The 15278-nt window shown below is 63.6% G+C and overlaps 3 non-coding genes across 3 annotated transcripts; all 3 read right to left on the bottom strand.

The window, feature by feature from the left end:
• Positions 1-2017: 2017 nt before the first annotated feature.
• On the bottom strand, positions 2018-2136 carry LOC131862021 (5S ribosomal RNA). The gene has a single exon (XR_009361050.1). It is a non-coding gene; the product is annotated as a 5S ribosomal RNA (ribosomal RNA).
• Positions 2137-8051: 5915 nt separating this feature from the next.
• On the bottom strand, positions 8052-8170 carry LOC131862019 (5S ribosomal RNA). Its single transcript, XR_009361048.1, has one exon. It is a non-coding gene; the product is annotated as a 5S ribosomal RNA (ribosomal RNA).
• A 5916-nt stretch (positions 8171-14086) lies between these two features.
• Positions 14087-14205, bottom strand: LOC131862018 (5S ribosomal RNA). The gene has a single exon (XR_009361047.1). It is a non-coding gene; the product is annotated as a 5S ribosomal RNA (ribosomal RNA).
• Between the last annotated feature and the right edge of the window lie 1073 nt (positions 14206-15278).

Below are 15278 nucleotides of genomic sequence, written 5' to 3'. Positions count from 1 at the left end.
TCTGGTGCGCTCCGAAGTGGGGTTATTGGAGCGGCCCCTCTTTTTTTGTCCGAGCGTTTGGTGGGGTTGCGCGCCCTGGTGGGCACCATGGTGCGCACCAAGGAGCGCTCCGAAGTGTGCTCCAAGGTGCGGCGTGCACGAAGTCGGAGCCCGGTTTGCCCCGGGTGCGCACCTCGCGTGCACCTTCGCCGCGGTGGGCACCATGGCGTGCACGAAGTCGGAGCCCGGTTTGCCCCGGGTGCGCACCTCGCGTGCACCTTCGCCGGGGTGGGCACCTCGGCTGGGTTGCGCGCCCTGGTGCGCACCAAGGAGCGCTCCGAAGTGTGCTCCAAGGTGCGGCGTGCACGAAGTCGGAGCCCGGTTTGCCCCGGGTGCGCACCTCGCGTGCACCTTGGCGCGGTGGGCACCATGGCGTGCACGAAGTCGGAGCCCGGTTTGCCCCGGGTGCGCACCCCGCGTGCACCTTCGCCGGGGTGGGCACCTCGGCTGGGTTGCGCGCCCTGGTGCGCACCAAGGAGCGCTCCGAAGTGTGCTCCAAGGTGCGGCGTGCACGAAGTCGGAGCCCGGTTTGCCCCGGGTGCGCACCTCGCGTGCACCTTCGCCGCGGTGGGCACCTTGGCTGGGTTGGGCACCATTGAGCGCTCCGAAGTGTGCTCCAAGGTGCGCACCATGGCCCTCCAAGGTGCGCAGCATGGCGTGCACGAAGTCGGAGCCCGGTTTGCCCCGGGTGCGCACCTCGCGTGCACCTTCGCCAGGGTGGGCACCTCGGTGCGCACACCTTCTCAATGTTTTCTTGCCTTTTCTGGAAATTGGTGAAGGCAGCGCATCAAAGGTGCGCACCTCGGTGTGCTCCGAGGTGCGAACCCGAGAGCGCTCCGAGGTGCCCACGAAGTCGAAAGTCGGGTTAATTGCATTGTTTTCCCCGGGTGCGCTCCGAGGTGCGCAACATCGGTGCGCACCAAGGAGGGCTCCGAAGTGTGCTCCAAGGTGCGCACGATTCGGAGCTCGGTTTGCCCGGGGTGCGCACACCTTGGCTGGGTTGCGCACCCTTTGTGCGCTCCAAGGTGCGCACGAAGTCGGAGCTCGGTTTGCCCCGGGTGCGCACCTTCGCCAGGGTGCGCACCTTGATGCGCACGCCTTGGCTGGGCTGCGCACCTTGGTGGGCGCCATGGTGCGCACCTTTCGTGCGCTCCAAGGTGCGCACGAAGTCGGAGCTCGGTTTGCCCCGGGTGCGCACCTTGGTGGGCGCCATGGTGCACTCCGAGGTGCCCAAGATTGGTGCGCACCAAGGAGCGCTCCGAAGTGCGCTCCAAGGTGCGCAGGTGCGCGCGAAGTCGAAAGTTGGGTTAATTGTCCGGTTTGCCTCGGGTGCGCACCTTGCGTGCACCTTCGCCAGGGTGGGCGCCTTGGTGCGCACACCTTGGCTGGGCTGCGCACCCGGGCGCGCACACCTTGGCACCCGCGTTTCCTTCATTTTAAATTTTTTTTTTTTACAATCTCTCAAGTGGGAAATTCTATAATCTCAACTTTTTTTGCCTTTTCAGGAAACTTTTGAATGGAGCGCATCATTGGTGCGCTCCGAAGTGTGCTCCAAGGTGCGCACCTCTGGTGTGCTCCAAAGCTCTCTCTAGCTGCGTGCACCTGCCCCGGCCGCGCACCCGGCCCCGCCCAGCTTCGCTCACCTGTCCCGGGCGTCTGGTGCGGAACCTTAGAGTAAGAAACATCACCGTGCACCTTGGCCAACGTGCGCGACTCGACCGAGCGCGCACTGGCCGAGGTGCACACCGATTTCACCTGGGTGCGCGCGCAGCACCTCGGGCGCACCGGGGTGCGCGCACAACGCCCGGGTTGCACCGTGGCCTGTGTGCTCGGGGCGCCTCGGGTGCGCGCTCGGTGTCGCCCCCGCGCGCGCGGTAGTGCGGGCAGCGCACCCCGGCCCGGCCCGGCCCCGACGAGAACGCAAACGGGCAAAAGGTTTATTCAAATAGCATTGCGACGCCCGGCGAAAAACTAAAAAAGGGTGCAACACCGGGACTTCCCGGGAGGTCACCCATCCCAGTACTACTCCGGCCCAAGCGCGCTTAACTGCGGAGTTCTGATGGGATCCGGTGCACTAACGCTGGTATGATCGCACCCGTTATGAGCTTGTCGCAGTGTGTACTTAGCAAACCGCGACCCACGTGCGAATCCACCCCGGCCACCCACCCCCGTCGAGGTGCACACCCTCCCTCGCGAAGTGCGCCCCGTTCGCCAAGTGTGAGCCCTGCCCGGGTGCGCGCACCTTGCTAGGGCGTCGGGTGTGCACCCGGCCCGGCCTACGTGCGTGCACCTGGACGGGGCGTCGTGTGCGTGCAGTGTCCCGTCTGCAACGCGGTGCCCACACACCACCTCGGGCGCAACGACCTGCGCTCACATGTGGGCCGAGTGCACCTTGGTGCATGTTCGGGGCGCCTCGGGTGCACGCTCGATCTTGCCCCGGTGCACCAAGGCGCTCGGTTTGCCCCGGGTGCGCACTTGGTGCAAGGTGGGCACCCAAAATAGGGATCAAGCACCAAAACACAAGTTTCGGGATGCAAAATGGGACCCAAGGACCACAAATGCGTTCCAAGACCCATGATGGGTCCACGAGAACAAAAATGTGTTCCGAGACTTAATAAACAAATATTGGGTTTTAGGAGAAGAAACATGCTCTGATGCCCAAAACGAGAATCGACCCCGAAAAGGCCACAGGCCAAAAGTGGGATGCGAGACAAAAAAAAATGGGACCCGAGGACCAAAATTGGGTTCCCAGGTCGAAGACAGGGCAACCGGACAAGAAACGACCTCTAAGGCTCGAAATGAGTCCCGACGACTAAAACTTGACAAGAAGCACCCATCAGGCACCCAACTCGACACCCATGGGATGCCGACCCACCCGGGCTTCCACCTAGCACACCTTGGCACCCACCCACCCTCGCACCCAACCTCGCACCCAACTTAGCACCTTTGAACCCACATTGGCACTCACCCTGACCCTGGCACCTTGGAACCCACATTGGCACTCACCTTGACCCTGGCACCCACCTTTGCACTCACCTTGGGACCCACCCTGGCTCCCACCTCGGCACCCACCCAGACACCCACCTTGGTTCCTTGGCACCCACCTTGGATCCTTGGCACCCACCCCGACACCCACCTTGGCACGCAACTTGGCTACTTGCCACCCACCTTGGCTCCTTGACGCCCACCCCGACAACCACCCCGTGACCTACCCTGGCTAGGGTTGGTGCACACCCACCCTGGTGCCCACCTTGGCACCCACCCCATGACCCACCTTGGCACGCACCTTAGTACCCACCCCGTTACCCACCCTAGGACCCACCCCGTGACCCACCTTGGCCAGGGTGGGTGCCTTGGTGCGCACAACTTGCCTGGGCTGCACACCAGGGCGGGCTCAAGATGGCACCCGCGTTCCGTTTTTTTCACTATCTTTCAAAACGGAAATTTTAAAATCTCGTTTTTTTTTTTTTTTTGCCTTTTCTGGAAATTAGTGAAGGCAGCGCATCAAAGGTGCGCAATGCTGGTGCGAACCCGGGAGCGCTCCGATGTGTGCTCCAAGGTGCGGCGTGCACGAAGTCCGAGCCCGGCTTGCCCCGGGTGCGCACCTCGCGTGCACCTTCGCCGGGGTGAGCACCTTGGCTGGGTTGCGCGCCCTGGTGCGCACCAAGGAGCGCTCTGAAGTGTGCTCCAAGGTGCGGCGTGCACGAAGTCGGAGCTCGGTTTGCCCCGGGTGTGCACCTCGGGTGCGCACCTCGCGTGCACCTTCGCTGCGGTGGGCACCTTGGCTGGGTTGCGCGCCTTGGTGGGCACCATGCAGTGCACGAAGTCGGAGCCCGGTTTGCCCCGGGCGCGCACCTCCGCCAGGGTGGGCACCTTGGTGCGCACAACTTGCCTGGGCTGCGCACCAGGAAGGGCTCAAGATGGCACCCGCGTTCCGTTTTTTTCACTATCTTTCAGAACGGAAATTTTAAAATATCGTTTTTTTTTGCCTTTTCTGGAAATTAGTGAAGGCAGCGCATCAAAGGTGCGCAACGCTGGTGCGAACCTGGGAGCGCTCCGATGTGTGCTCCAAGGTGCGGCGTGCACGAAGTCGGAGCCCGGTTTGCCCCGGGTGCGCCCTGGTGGGCACCATGGTGCGCACCAAGGAGCGCTCCGAAGTGTGCTCCAAGGTGCGGCCTGCACGAAGTCGGAGCCCGGTTTGCCCCGGGCGTGCACCGCGGGTGGGCACCTTGGTGCGCATGCCTTGCCTGGGCTGCGCACCAGGGCGGGCTCAAGATGGCACCCGCGTTCCGTTTTTTTCACTATCTTTCAAAACGGAAATTTTAAAATCTCATTTTTTTTTGCCTTTTCTGGAAATTAGTGAAGGCAGCGCATCAAAGGTGCGCACCTCGCTGCCCACCACGGTGCGCAACGCCGGTGGGCACCCGGGAGTGCTTCGAAGTGTGCTCCAAGGTGCTGCGTGCACGTTGTCGGAGCCCGGTTTGCCCCGGGTGCGCACCTCGCGTGCACCTTCGTCGGGGTGGGCACCTTGGCTGGGTTTGCCCCGGCTGCGCTCCGAAGCGGGGTTATTGGAGCGCCGCCTCTTTTTTTGTCGGAGCGTTTGGTGGGGTTTCTCGCATTGGCTCTTCCCAGGCCCGGTTGCCACCCTGGCGCGCACGAAGTCGGAAGTAGGGTTAATTGCCCGGGTGCGCACCTTTGCCAGGGTGGGCACCTTACCTGGGCTGTGCACCAGGGCGGGCTCAAGATGGCACCTGCGTTCCGTTTTTTTCACTATCTTTCAAAACGGAAATTTTAAAATCTCCTCTTTTTTTTGCCTTTTCTGGAAATTAGTGAAGGCAGCGCATCAAAGGTGCGCACCTCGCTGCCCACCTTGGTGTGCTCTGAGGTGCGCACCCGGGAGCGCTACGAAGTGTGCTCCAAGGTGCGGCGTGCACGTTGTCGGAGCCCGGTTTGCCCCGGGTGCGCACCTCGCCTGCACCTTGGCCGGGGTGGGCACCCTGGCTGGGTTTGCCCAGGGTGCGCTCCGAAGCGGGGTTACTGGAGCGCCCCCTCTTTTTTTGTCAGAGCGTTTGGTGGGGTTTCTCGCATTGGCTCTTCCCAGGCCCGGTTGTTGGGTGCGCTCCCACCCTGGCGCGCGCGAAGTTGGAAGTTGGGTTAATTGCCCGGGCGCGCACCTTCGCCAGGGTGGGCACCTTGGTGCGCACACCTTGGCTGGGCTGCGCACCAGGGCGGGCTCAAGATGGCACCAGCATTCCCTTTTTCTCACTATCTTTCAAAACGGAAATTTTAAAATCTCGTTTTTTTTTGCCTTTTATGGAAATTAGTGAAGGCATCGCATCAAAGGTGCGCACCTCGCTGCCCACCTTGGTGTGCTCCGAGGTGCCCACCACGGTGCGCTCCGAGGTGCCCACCACGGTGCGCAACGCCGGTGCGAACCCGGGAGCGCCCCGATGTGTGCTCCAAGGTGCGGCGTGCACGAAGCCGGACCCCGGTTTGCCCCGGGTGCGCACCTCGCGTGCACCTTGGTGCGCACACCTTGGCTGGGTTGCGCGGCCTGGTGGGCACCATGGTGCGCACCAAGGAGCGCTCCGAAGTGTGCTCCAAGGTGCGGCGTGCACGAAGTCCTAGCCCGGTTTGCCCCGGGTGCGCACCTTCGCCGCGGTGGGCACCATGGCGTGCACGAAGTCGGAGCCCGGTTTGCCCCGGGTGCGCACCTCGCGTGCACCTTCGCCGGGGTGGGCACCTCGGCTGGGTTGCGCGCCCTGGTGCGCACCAAGGAGCGCTCCGAAGTGTGCTCCAAGGTGCGGCGTGCACGAAGTCGGAGCCCGGTTTGCCCCGGGTGCGCACCTTCGCCGCGGTGGGCACCCTGGTGCGCACCATGGCGTGCACGAAGTCGGAGCCCGGTTTGCCCCGGGTGCGCACCTCGCGTGCACCTTCGGCGGGGTTGCGCGCCCTGGTGCGCACCAAGGAGCGCTCCGAAGTGTGCTCCAAGGTGCGGCGTGCACGAAGTCGGAGCCCGGTTTGCCCCGGGTGCGCACCTCGCGTGCACCTTCGGCGGGGTTGCGCGCCCTGGTGGGCACCATGGTGCGCACCAAGGAGCGCTCCGAAGTGTGCTCCAAGGTGCGGCGTGCACGAAGTCGGAGCCCGGTTTGCCCCGGGTGCGCACCTCGCGTGCACCTTCGCCGCGGTGGGCACCATGGCGTGCACGAAGTCGGAGCCCGGTTTGCCCCGGGTGCGCACCTCGCGTGCACCTTCGCCGGGGTGGGCACCTCGGCTGGGTTGCGCGCCCTGGTGCGCACCAAGGAGCGCTCCGAAGTGTGCTCCAAGGTGCGGCGTGCACGAAGTCGGAGCCCGGTTTGCCCCGGGTGCGCACCTCGCGTGCACCTTCGCCGCGGTGGGCACCATGGCGTGCACGAAGTCGGAGCCCGGTTTGCCCCGGGTGCGCACCCCGCGTGCACCTTCGCCGGGGTGGGCACCTCGGCTGGGTTGCGCGCCCTGGTGCGCACCAAGGAGCGCTCCGAAGTGTGCTCCAAGGTGCGGCGTGCACGAAGTCGGAGCCCGGTTTGCCCCGGGTGCGCACCTCGCGTGCACCTTCGCCGCGGTGGGCACCTTGGCTGGGTTGGGCACCATTGAGCGCTCCGAAGTGTGCTCCAAGGTGCGCACCATGGCCCTCCAAGGTGCGCAGCATGGCGTGCACGAAGTCGGAGCCCGGTTTGCCCCGGGTGCGCACCTCGCGTGCACCTTCGCCAGGGTGGGCACCTCGGTGCGCACACCTTCTCAATGTTTTCTTGCCTTTTCTGGAAATTGGTGAAGGCAGCGCATCAAAGGTGCGCACCTCGGTGTGCTCCGAGGTGCGAACCCGAGAGCGCTCCGAGGTGCCCACGAAGTCGAAAGTCGGGTTAATTGCATTGTTTTCCCCGGGTGCGCTCCGAGGTGCGCAACATCGGTGCGCACCAAGGAGGGCTCCGAAGTGTGCTCCAAGGTGCGCACGATTCGGAGCTCGGTTTGCCCGGGGTGCGCACACCTTGGCTGGGTTGCGCACCCTTTGTGCGCTCCAAGGTGCGCACGAAGTCGGAGCTCGGTTTGCCCCGGGTGCGCACCTTCGCCAGGGTGCGCACCTTGATGCGCACGCCTTGGCTGGGCTGCGCACCTTGGTGGGCGCCATGGTGCGCACCTTTCGTGCGCTCCAAGGTGCGCACGAAGTCGGAGCTCGGTTTGCCCCGGGTGCGCACCTTGGTGGGCGCCATGGTGCACTCCGAGGTGCCCAAGATTGGTGCGCACCAAGGAGCGCTCCGAAGTGCGCTCCAAGGTGCGCAGGTGCGCGCGAAGTCGAAAGTTGGGTTAATTGTCCGGTTTGCCTCGGGTGCGCACCTTGCGTGCACCTTCGCCAGGGTGGGCGCCTTGGTGCGCACACCTTGGCTGGGCTGCGCACCCGGGCGCGCACACCTTGGCACCCGCGTTTCCTTCATTTTAAATTTTTTTTTTTTACAATCTCTCAAGTGGGAAATTCTATAATCTCAACTTTTTTTGCCTTTTCAGGAAACTTTTGAATGGAGCGCATCATTGGTGCGCTCCGAAGTGTGCTCCAAGGTGCGCACCTCTGGTGTGCTCCAAAGCTCTCTCCAGCTGCGTGCACCTGCCCCGGCCGCGCACCCGGCCCCGCCCAGCTTCGCTCACCTGTCCCGGGCGTCTGGTGCGGAACCTTAGAGTAAGAAACATCACCGTGCACCTTGGCCAACGTGCGCGACTCGACCGAGCGCGCACTGGCCGAGGTGCACACCGATTTCACCTGGGTGCGCGCGCAGCACCTCGGGCGCACCGGGGTGCGCGCACAACGCCCGGGTTGCACCGTGGCCTGTGTGCTCGGGGCGCCTCGGGTGCGCGCTCGGTGTCGCCCCCGCGCGCGCGGTAGTGCGGGCAGCGCACCCCGGCCCGGCCCGGCCCCGACGAGAACGCAAACGGGCAAAAGGTTTATTCAAATAGCATTGCGACGCCCGGCGAAAAACTAAAAAAGGGTGCAACACCGGGACTTCCCGGGAGGTCACCCATCCCAGTACTACTCCGGCCCAAGCGCGCTTAACTGCGGAGTTCTGATGGGATCCGGTGCACTAACGCTGGTATGATCGCACCCGTTATGAGCTTGTCGCAGTGTGTACTTAGCAAACCGCGACCCACGTGCGAATCCACCCCGGCCACCCACCCCCGTCGAGGTGCACACCCTCCCTCGCGAAGTGCGCCCCGTTCGCCAAGTGTGAGCCCTGCCCGGGTGCGCGCACCTTGCTAGGGCGTCGGGTGTGCACCCGGCCCGGCCTACGTGCGTGCACCTGGACGGGGCGTCGTGTGCGTGCAGTGTCCCGTCTGCAACGCGGTGCCCACACACCACCTCGGGCGCAACGACCTGCGCTCACATGTGGGCCGAGTGCACCTTGGTGCATGTTCGGGGCGCCTCGGGTGCACGCTCGATCTTGCCCCGGTGCACCAAGGCGCTCGGTTTGCCCCGGGTGCGCACTTGGTGCAAGGTGGGCACCCAAAATAGGGATCAAGCACCAAAACACAAGTTTCGGGATGCAAAATGGGACCCAAGGACCACAAATGCGTTCCAAGACCCATGATGGGTCCACGAGAACAAAAATGTGTTCCGAGACTTAATAAACAAATATTGGGTTTTAGGAGAAGAAACATGCTCTGATGCCCAAAACGAGAATCGACCCCGAAAAGGCCACAGGCCAAAAGTGGGATGCGAGACAAAAAAAAATGGGACCCGAGGACCAAAATTGGGTTCCCAGGTCGAAGACAGGGCAACCGGACAAGAAACGACCTCTAAGGCTCGAAATGAGTCCCGACGACTAAAACTTGACAAGAAGCACCCATCAGGCACCCAACTCGACACCCATGGGATGCCGACCCACCCGGGCTTCCACCTAGCACACCTTGGCACCCACCCACCCTCGCACCCAACCTCGCACCCAACTTAGCACCTTTGAACCCACATTGGCACTCACCCTGACCCTGGCACCTTGGAACCCACATTGGCACTCACCTTGACCCTGGCACCCACCTTTGCACTCACCTTGGGACCCACCCTGGCTCCCACCTCGGCACCCACCCAGACACCCACCTTGGTTCCTTGGCACCCACCTTGGATCCTTGGCACCCACCCCGACACCCACCTTGGCACGCAACTTGGCTACTTGCCACCCACCTTGGCTCCTTGACGCCCACCCCGACAACCACCCCGTGACCTACCCTGGCTAGGGTTGGTGCACACCCACCCTGGTGCCCACCTTGGCACCCACCCCATGACCCACCTTGGCACGCACCTTAGTACCCACCCCGTTACCCACCCTAGGACCCACCCCGTGACCCACCTTGGCCAGGGTGGGTGCCTTGGTGCGCACAACTTGCCTGGGCTGCACACCAGGGCGGGCTCAAGATGGCACCCGCGTTCCGTTTTTTTCACTATCTTTCAAAACGGAAATTTTAAAATCTCGTTTTTTTTTTTTTTTTGCCTTTTCTGGAAATTAGTGAAGGCAGCGCATCAAAGGTGCGCAATGCTGGTGCGAACCCGGGAGCGCTCCGATGTGTGCTCCAAGGTGCGGCGTGCACGAAGTCCGAGCCCGGCTTGCCCCGGGTGCGCACCTCGCGTGCACCTTCGCCGGGGTGAGCACCTTGGCTGGGTTGCGCGCCCTGGTGCGCACCAAGGAGCGCTCTGAAGTGTGCTCCAAGGTGCGGCGTGCACGAAGTCGGAGCTCGGTTTGCCCCGGGTGTGCACCTCGGGTGCGCACCTCGCGTGCACCTTCGCTGCGGTGGGCACCTTGGCTGGGTTGCGCGCCTTGGTGGGCACCATGCAGTGCACGAAGTCGGAGCCCGGTTTGCCCCGGGCGCGCACCTCCGCCAGGGTGGGCACCTTGGTGCGCACAACTTGCCTGGGCTGCGCACCAGGAAGGGCTCAAGATGGCACCCGCGTTCCGTTTTTTTCACTATCTTTCAGAACGGAAATTTTAAAATATCGTTTTTTTTTGCCTTTTCTGGAAATTAGTGAAGGCAGCGCATCAAAGGTGCGCAACGCTGGTGCGAACCTGGGAGCGCTCCGATGTGTGCTCCAAGGTGCGGCGTGCACGAAGTCGGAGCCCGGTTTGCCCCGGGTGCGCCCTGGTGGGCACCATGGTGCGCACCAAGGAGCGCTCCGAAGTGTGCTCCAAGGTGCGGCCTGCACGAAGTCGGAGCCCGGTTTGCCCCGGGCGTGCACCGCGGGTGGGCACCTTGGTGCGCATGCCTTGCCTGGGCTGCGCACCAGGGCGGGCTCAAGATGGCACCCGCGTTCCGTTTTTTTCACTATCTTTCAAAACGGAAATTTTAAAATCTCATTTTTTTTTGCCTTTTCTGGAAATTAGTGAAGGCAGCGCATCAAAGGTGCGCACCTCGCTGCCCACCACGGTGCGCAACGCCGGTGGGCACCCGGGAGTGCTTCGAAGTGTGCTCCAAGGTGCTGCGTGCACGTTGTCGGAGCCCGGTTTGCCCCGGGTGCGCACCTCGCGTGCACCTTCGTCGGGGTGGGCACCTTGGCTGGGTTTGCCCCGGCTGCGCTCCGAAGCGGGGTTATTGGAGCGCCGCCTCTTTTTTTGTCGGAGCGTTTGGTGGGGTTTCTCGCATTGGCTCTTCCCAGGCCCGGTTGCCACCCTGGCGCGCACGAAGTCGGAAGTAGGGTTAATTGCCCGGGTGCGCACCTTTGCCAGGGTGGGCACCTTACCTGGGCTGTGCACCAGGGCGGGCTCAAGATGGCACCTGCGTTCCGTTTTTTTCACTATCTTTCAAAACGGAAATTTTAAAATCTCCTCTTTTTTTTGCCTTTTCTGGAAATTAGTGAAGGCAGCGCATCAAAGGTGCGCACCTCGCTGCCCACCTTGGTGTGCTCTGAGGTGCGCACCCGGGAGCGCTACGAAGTGTGCTCCAAGGTGCGGCGTGCACGTTGTCGGAGCCCGGTTTGCCCCGGGTGCGCACCTCGCCTGCACCTTGGCCGGGGTGGGCACCCTGGCTGGGTTTGCCCAGGGTGCGCTCCGAAGCGGGGTTACTGGAGCGCCCCCTCTTTTTTTGTCAGAGCGTTTGGTGGGGTTTCTCGCATTGGCTCTTCCCAGGCCCGGTTGTTGGGTGCGCTCCCACCCTGGCGCGCGCGAAGTTGGAAGTTGGGTTAATTGCCCGGGCGCGCACCTTCGCCAGGGTGGGCACCTTGGTGCGCACACCTTGGCTGGGCTGCGCACCAGGGCGGGCTCAAGATGGCACCAGCATTCCCTTTTTCTCACTATCTTTCAAAACGGAAATTTTAAAATCTCGTTTTTTTTTGCCTTTTATGGAAATTAGTGAAGGCATCGCATCAAAGGTGCGCACCTCGCTGCCCACCTTGGTGTGCTCCGAGGTGCCCACCACGGTGCGCTCCGAGGTGCCCACCACGGTGCGCAACGCCGGTGCGAACCCGGGAGCGCCCCGATGTGTGCTCCAAGGTGCGGCGTGCACGAAGCCGGACCCCGGTTTGCCCCGGGTGCGCACCTCGCGTGCACCTTGGTGCGCACACCTTGGCTGGGTTGCGCGGCCTGGTGGGCACCATGGTGCGCACCAAGGAGCGCTCCGAAGTGTGCTCCAAGGTGCGGCGTGCACGAAGTCCTAGCCCGGTTTGCCCCGGGTGCGCACCTTCGCCGCGGTGGGCACCATGGCGTGCACGAAGTCGGAGCCCGGTTTGCCCCGGGTGCGCACCTCGCGTGCACCTTCGCCGGGGTGGGCACCTCGGCTGGGTTGCGCGCCCTGGTGCGCACCAAGGAGCGCTCCGAAGTGTGCTCCAAGGTGCGGCGTGCACGAAGTCGGAGCCCGGTTTGCCCCGGGTGCGCACCTTCGCCGCGGTGGGCACCCTGGTGCGCACCATGGCGTGCACGAAGTCGGAGCCCGGTTTGCCCCGGGTGCGCACCTCGCGTGCACCTTCGGCGGGGTTGCGCGCCCTGGTGCGCACCAAGGAGCGCTCCGAAGTGTGCTCCAAGGTGCGGCGTGCACGAAGTCGGAGCCCGGTTTGCCCCGGGTGCGCACCTCGCGTGCACCTTCGGCGGGGTTGCGCGCCCTGGTGGGCACCATGGTGCGCACCAAGGAGCGCTCCGAAGTGTGCTCCAAGGTGCGGCGTGCACGAAGTCGGAGCCCGGTTTGCCCCGGGTGCGCACCTCGCGTGCACCTTCGCCGCGGTGGGCACCATGGCGTGCACGAAGTCGGAGCCCGGTTTGCCCCGGGTGCGCACCTCGCGTGCACCTTCGCCGGGGTGGGCACCTCGGCTGGGTTGCGCGCCCTGGTGCGCACCAAGGAGCGCTCCGAAGTGTGCTCCAAGGTGCGGCGTGCACGAAGTCGGAGCCCGGTTTGCCCCGGGTGCGCACCTCGCGTGCACCTTCGCCGCGGTGGGCACCATGGCGTGCACGAAGTCGGAGCCCGGTTTGCCCCGGGTGCGCACCCCGCGTGCACCTTCGCCGGGGTGGGCACCTCGGCTGGGTTGCGCGCCCTGGTGCGCACCAAGGAGCGCTCCGAAGTGTGCTCCAAGGTGCGGCGTGCACGAAGTCGGAGCCCGGTTTGCCCCGGGTGCGCACCTCGCGTGCACCTTCGCCGCGGTGGGCACCTTGGCTGGGTTGGGCACCATTGAGCGCTCCGAAGTGTGCTCCAAGGTGCGCACCATGGCCCTCCAAGGTGCGCAGCATGGCGTGCACGAAGTCGGAGCCCGGTTTGCCCCGGGTGCGCACCTCGCGTGCACCTTCGCCAGGGTGGGCACCTCGGTGCGCACACCTTCTCAATGTTTTCTTGCCTTTTCTGGAAATTGGTGAAGGCAGCGCATCAAAGGTGCGCACCTCGGTGTGCTCCGAGGTGCGAACCCGAGAGCGCTCCGAGGTGCCCACGAAGTCGAAAGTCGGGTTAATTGCATTGTTTTCCCCGGGTGCGCTCCGAGGTGCGCAACATCGGTGCGCACCAAGGAGGGCTCCGAAGTGTGCTCCAAGGTGCGCACGATTCGGAGCTCGGTTTGCCCGGGGTGCGCACACCTTGGCTGGGTTGCGCACCCTTTGTGCGCTCCAAGGTGCGCACGAAGTCGGAGCTCGGTTTGCCCCGGGTGCGCACCTTCGCCAGGGTGCGCACCTTGATGCGCACGCCTTGGCTGGGCTGCGCACCTTGGTGGGCGCCATGGTGCGCACCTTTCGTGCGCTCCAAGGTGCGCACGAAGTCGGAGCTCGGTTTGCCCCGGGTGCGCACCTTGGTGGGCGCCATGGTGCACTCCGAGGTGCCCAAGATTGGTGCGCACCAAGGAGCGCTCCGAAGTGCGCTCCAAGGTGCGCAGGTGCGCGCGAAGTCGAAAGTTGGGTTAATTGTCCGGTTTGCCTCGGGTGCGCACCTTGCGTGCACCTTCGCCAGGGTGGGCGCCTTGGTGCGCACACCTTGGCTGGGCTGCGCACCCGGGCGCGCACACCTTGGCACCCGCGTTTCCTTCATTTTAAATTTTTTTTTTTTACAATCTCTCAAGTGGGAAATTCTATAATCTCAACTTTTTTTGCCTTTTCAGGAAACTTTTGAATGGAGCGCATCATTGGTGCGCTCCGAAGTGTGCTCCAAGGTGCGCACCTCTGGTGTGCTCCAAAGCTCTCTCCAGCTGCGTGCACCTGCCCCGGCCGCGCACCCGGCCCCGCCCAGCTTCGCTCACCTGTCCCGGGCGTCTGGTGCGGAACCTTAGAGTAAGAAACATCACCGTGCACCTTGGCCAACGTGCGCGACTCGACCGAGCGCGCACTGGCCGAGGTGCACACCGATTTCACCTGGGTGCGCGCGCAGCACCTCGGGCGCACCGGGGTGCGCGCACAACGCCCGGGTTGCACCGTGGCCTGTGTGCTCGGGGCGCCTCGGGTGCGCGCTCGGTGTCGCCCCCCGCGCGCGCGGTAGTGCGGGCAGCGCACCCCGGCCCGGCCCGGCCCCGACGAGAACGCAAACGGGCAAAAGGTTTATTCAAATAGCATTGCGACGCCCGGCGAAAAACTAAAAAAGGGTGCAACACCGGGACTTCCCGGGAGGTCACCCATCCCAGTACTACTCCGGCCCAAGCGCGCTTAACTGCGGAGTTCTGATGGGATCCGGTGCACTAACGCTGGTATGATCGCACCCGTTATGAGCTTGTCGCAGTGTGTACTTAGCAAACCGCGACCCACGTGCGAATCCACCCCGGCCACCCACCCCCGTCGAGGTGCACACCCTCCCTCGCGAAGTGCGCCCCGTTCGCCAAGTGTGAGCCCTGCCCGGGTGCGCGCACCTTGCTAGGGCGTCGGGTGTGCACCCGGCCCGGCCTACGTGCGTGCACCTGGACGGGGCGTCGTGTGCGTGCAGTGTCCCGTCTGCAACGCGGTGCCCACACACCACCTCGGGCGCAACGACCTGCGCTCACATGTGGGCCGAGTGCACCTTGGTGCATGTTCGGGGCGCCTCGGGTGCACGCTCGATCTTGCCCCGGTGCACCAAGGCGCTCGGTTTGCCCCGGGTGCGCACTTGGTGCAAGGTGGGCACCCAAAATAGGGATCAAGCACCAAAACACAAGTTTCGGGATGCAAAATGGGACCCAAGGACCACAAATGCGTTCCAAGACCCATGATGGGTCCACGAGAACAAAAATGTGTTCCGAGACTTAATAAACAAATATTGGGTTTTAGGAGAAGAAACATGCTCTGATGCCCAAAACGAGAATCGACCCCGAAAAGGCCACAGGCCAAAAGTGGGATGCGAGACAAAAAAAAATGGGACCCGAGGACCAAAATTGGGTTCCCAGGTCGAAGACAGGGCAACCGGACAAGAAACGACCTCTAAGGCTCGAAATGAGTCCCGACGACTAAAACTTGACAAGAAGCACCCATCAGGCACCCAACTCGACACCCATGGGATGCCGACCCACCCGGGCTTCCACCTAGCACACCTTGGCACCCACCCACCCTCGCACCCAACCTCGCACCCAACTTAGCACCTTTGAACCCACATTGGCACTCACCCTGACCCTGGCACCTTGGAACCCACATTGGCACTCACCTTGACCCTGGCACCCACCTTTGCACTCACCTTGGGACCCACCCTGGCTCCCACCTCGGCACCCACCCAGACACCCACCTTGGTTCCTTGGCACCCACCTTGGATCCTTGGCACCCACCCCGACACCCACCTTGGCACGCAACTTGGCTACTTGCCACCCACCT

This window comes from Cryptomeria japonica, unplaced genomic scaffold (assembly GCF_030272615.1).
Source record: "Cryptomeria japonica unplaced genomic scaffold, Sugi_1.0 HiC_scaffold_34, whole genome shotgun sequence".
NCBI classification, from domain to species: domain Eukaryota; kingdom Viridiplantae; phylum Streptophyta; class Pinopsida; order Cupressales; family Cupressaceae; genus Cryptomeria; species Cryptomeria japonica.
Note: the sequence above shows the minus strand (reverse complement) of the source record. Positions and strands in the feature narration are given on the sequence as shown.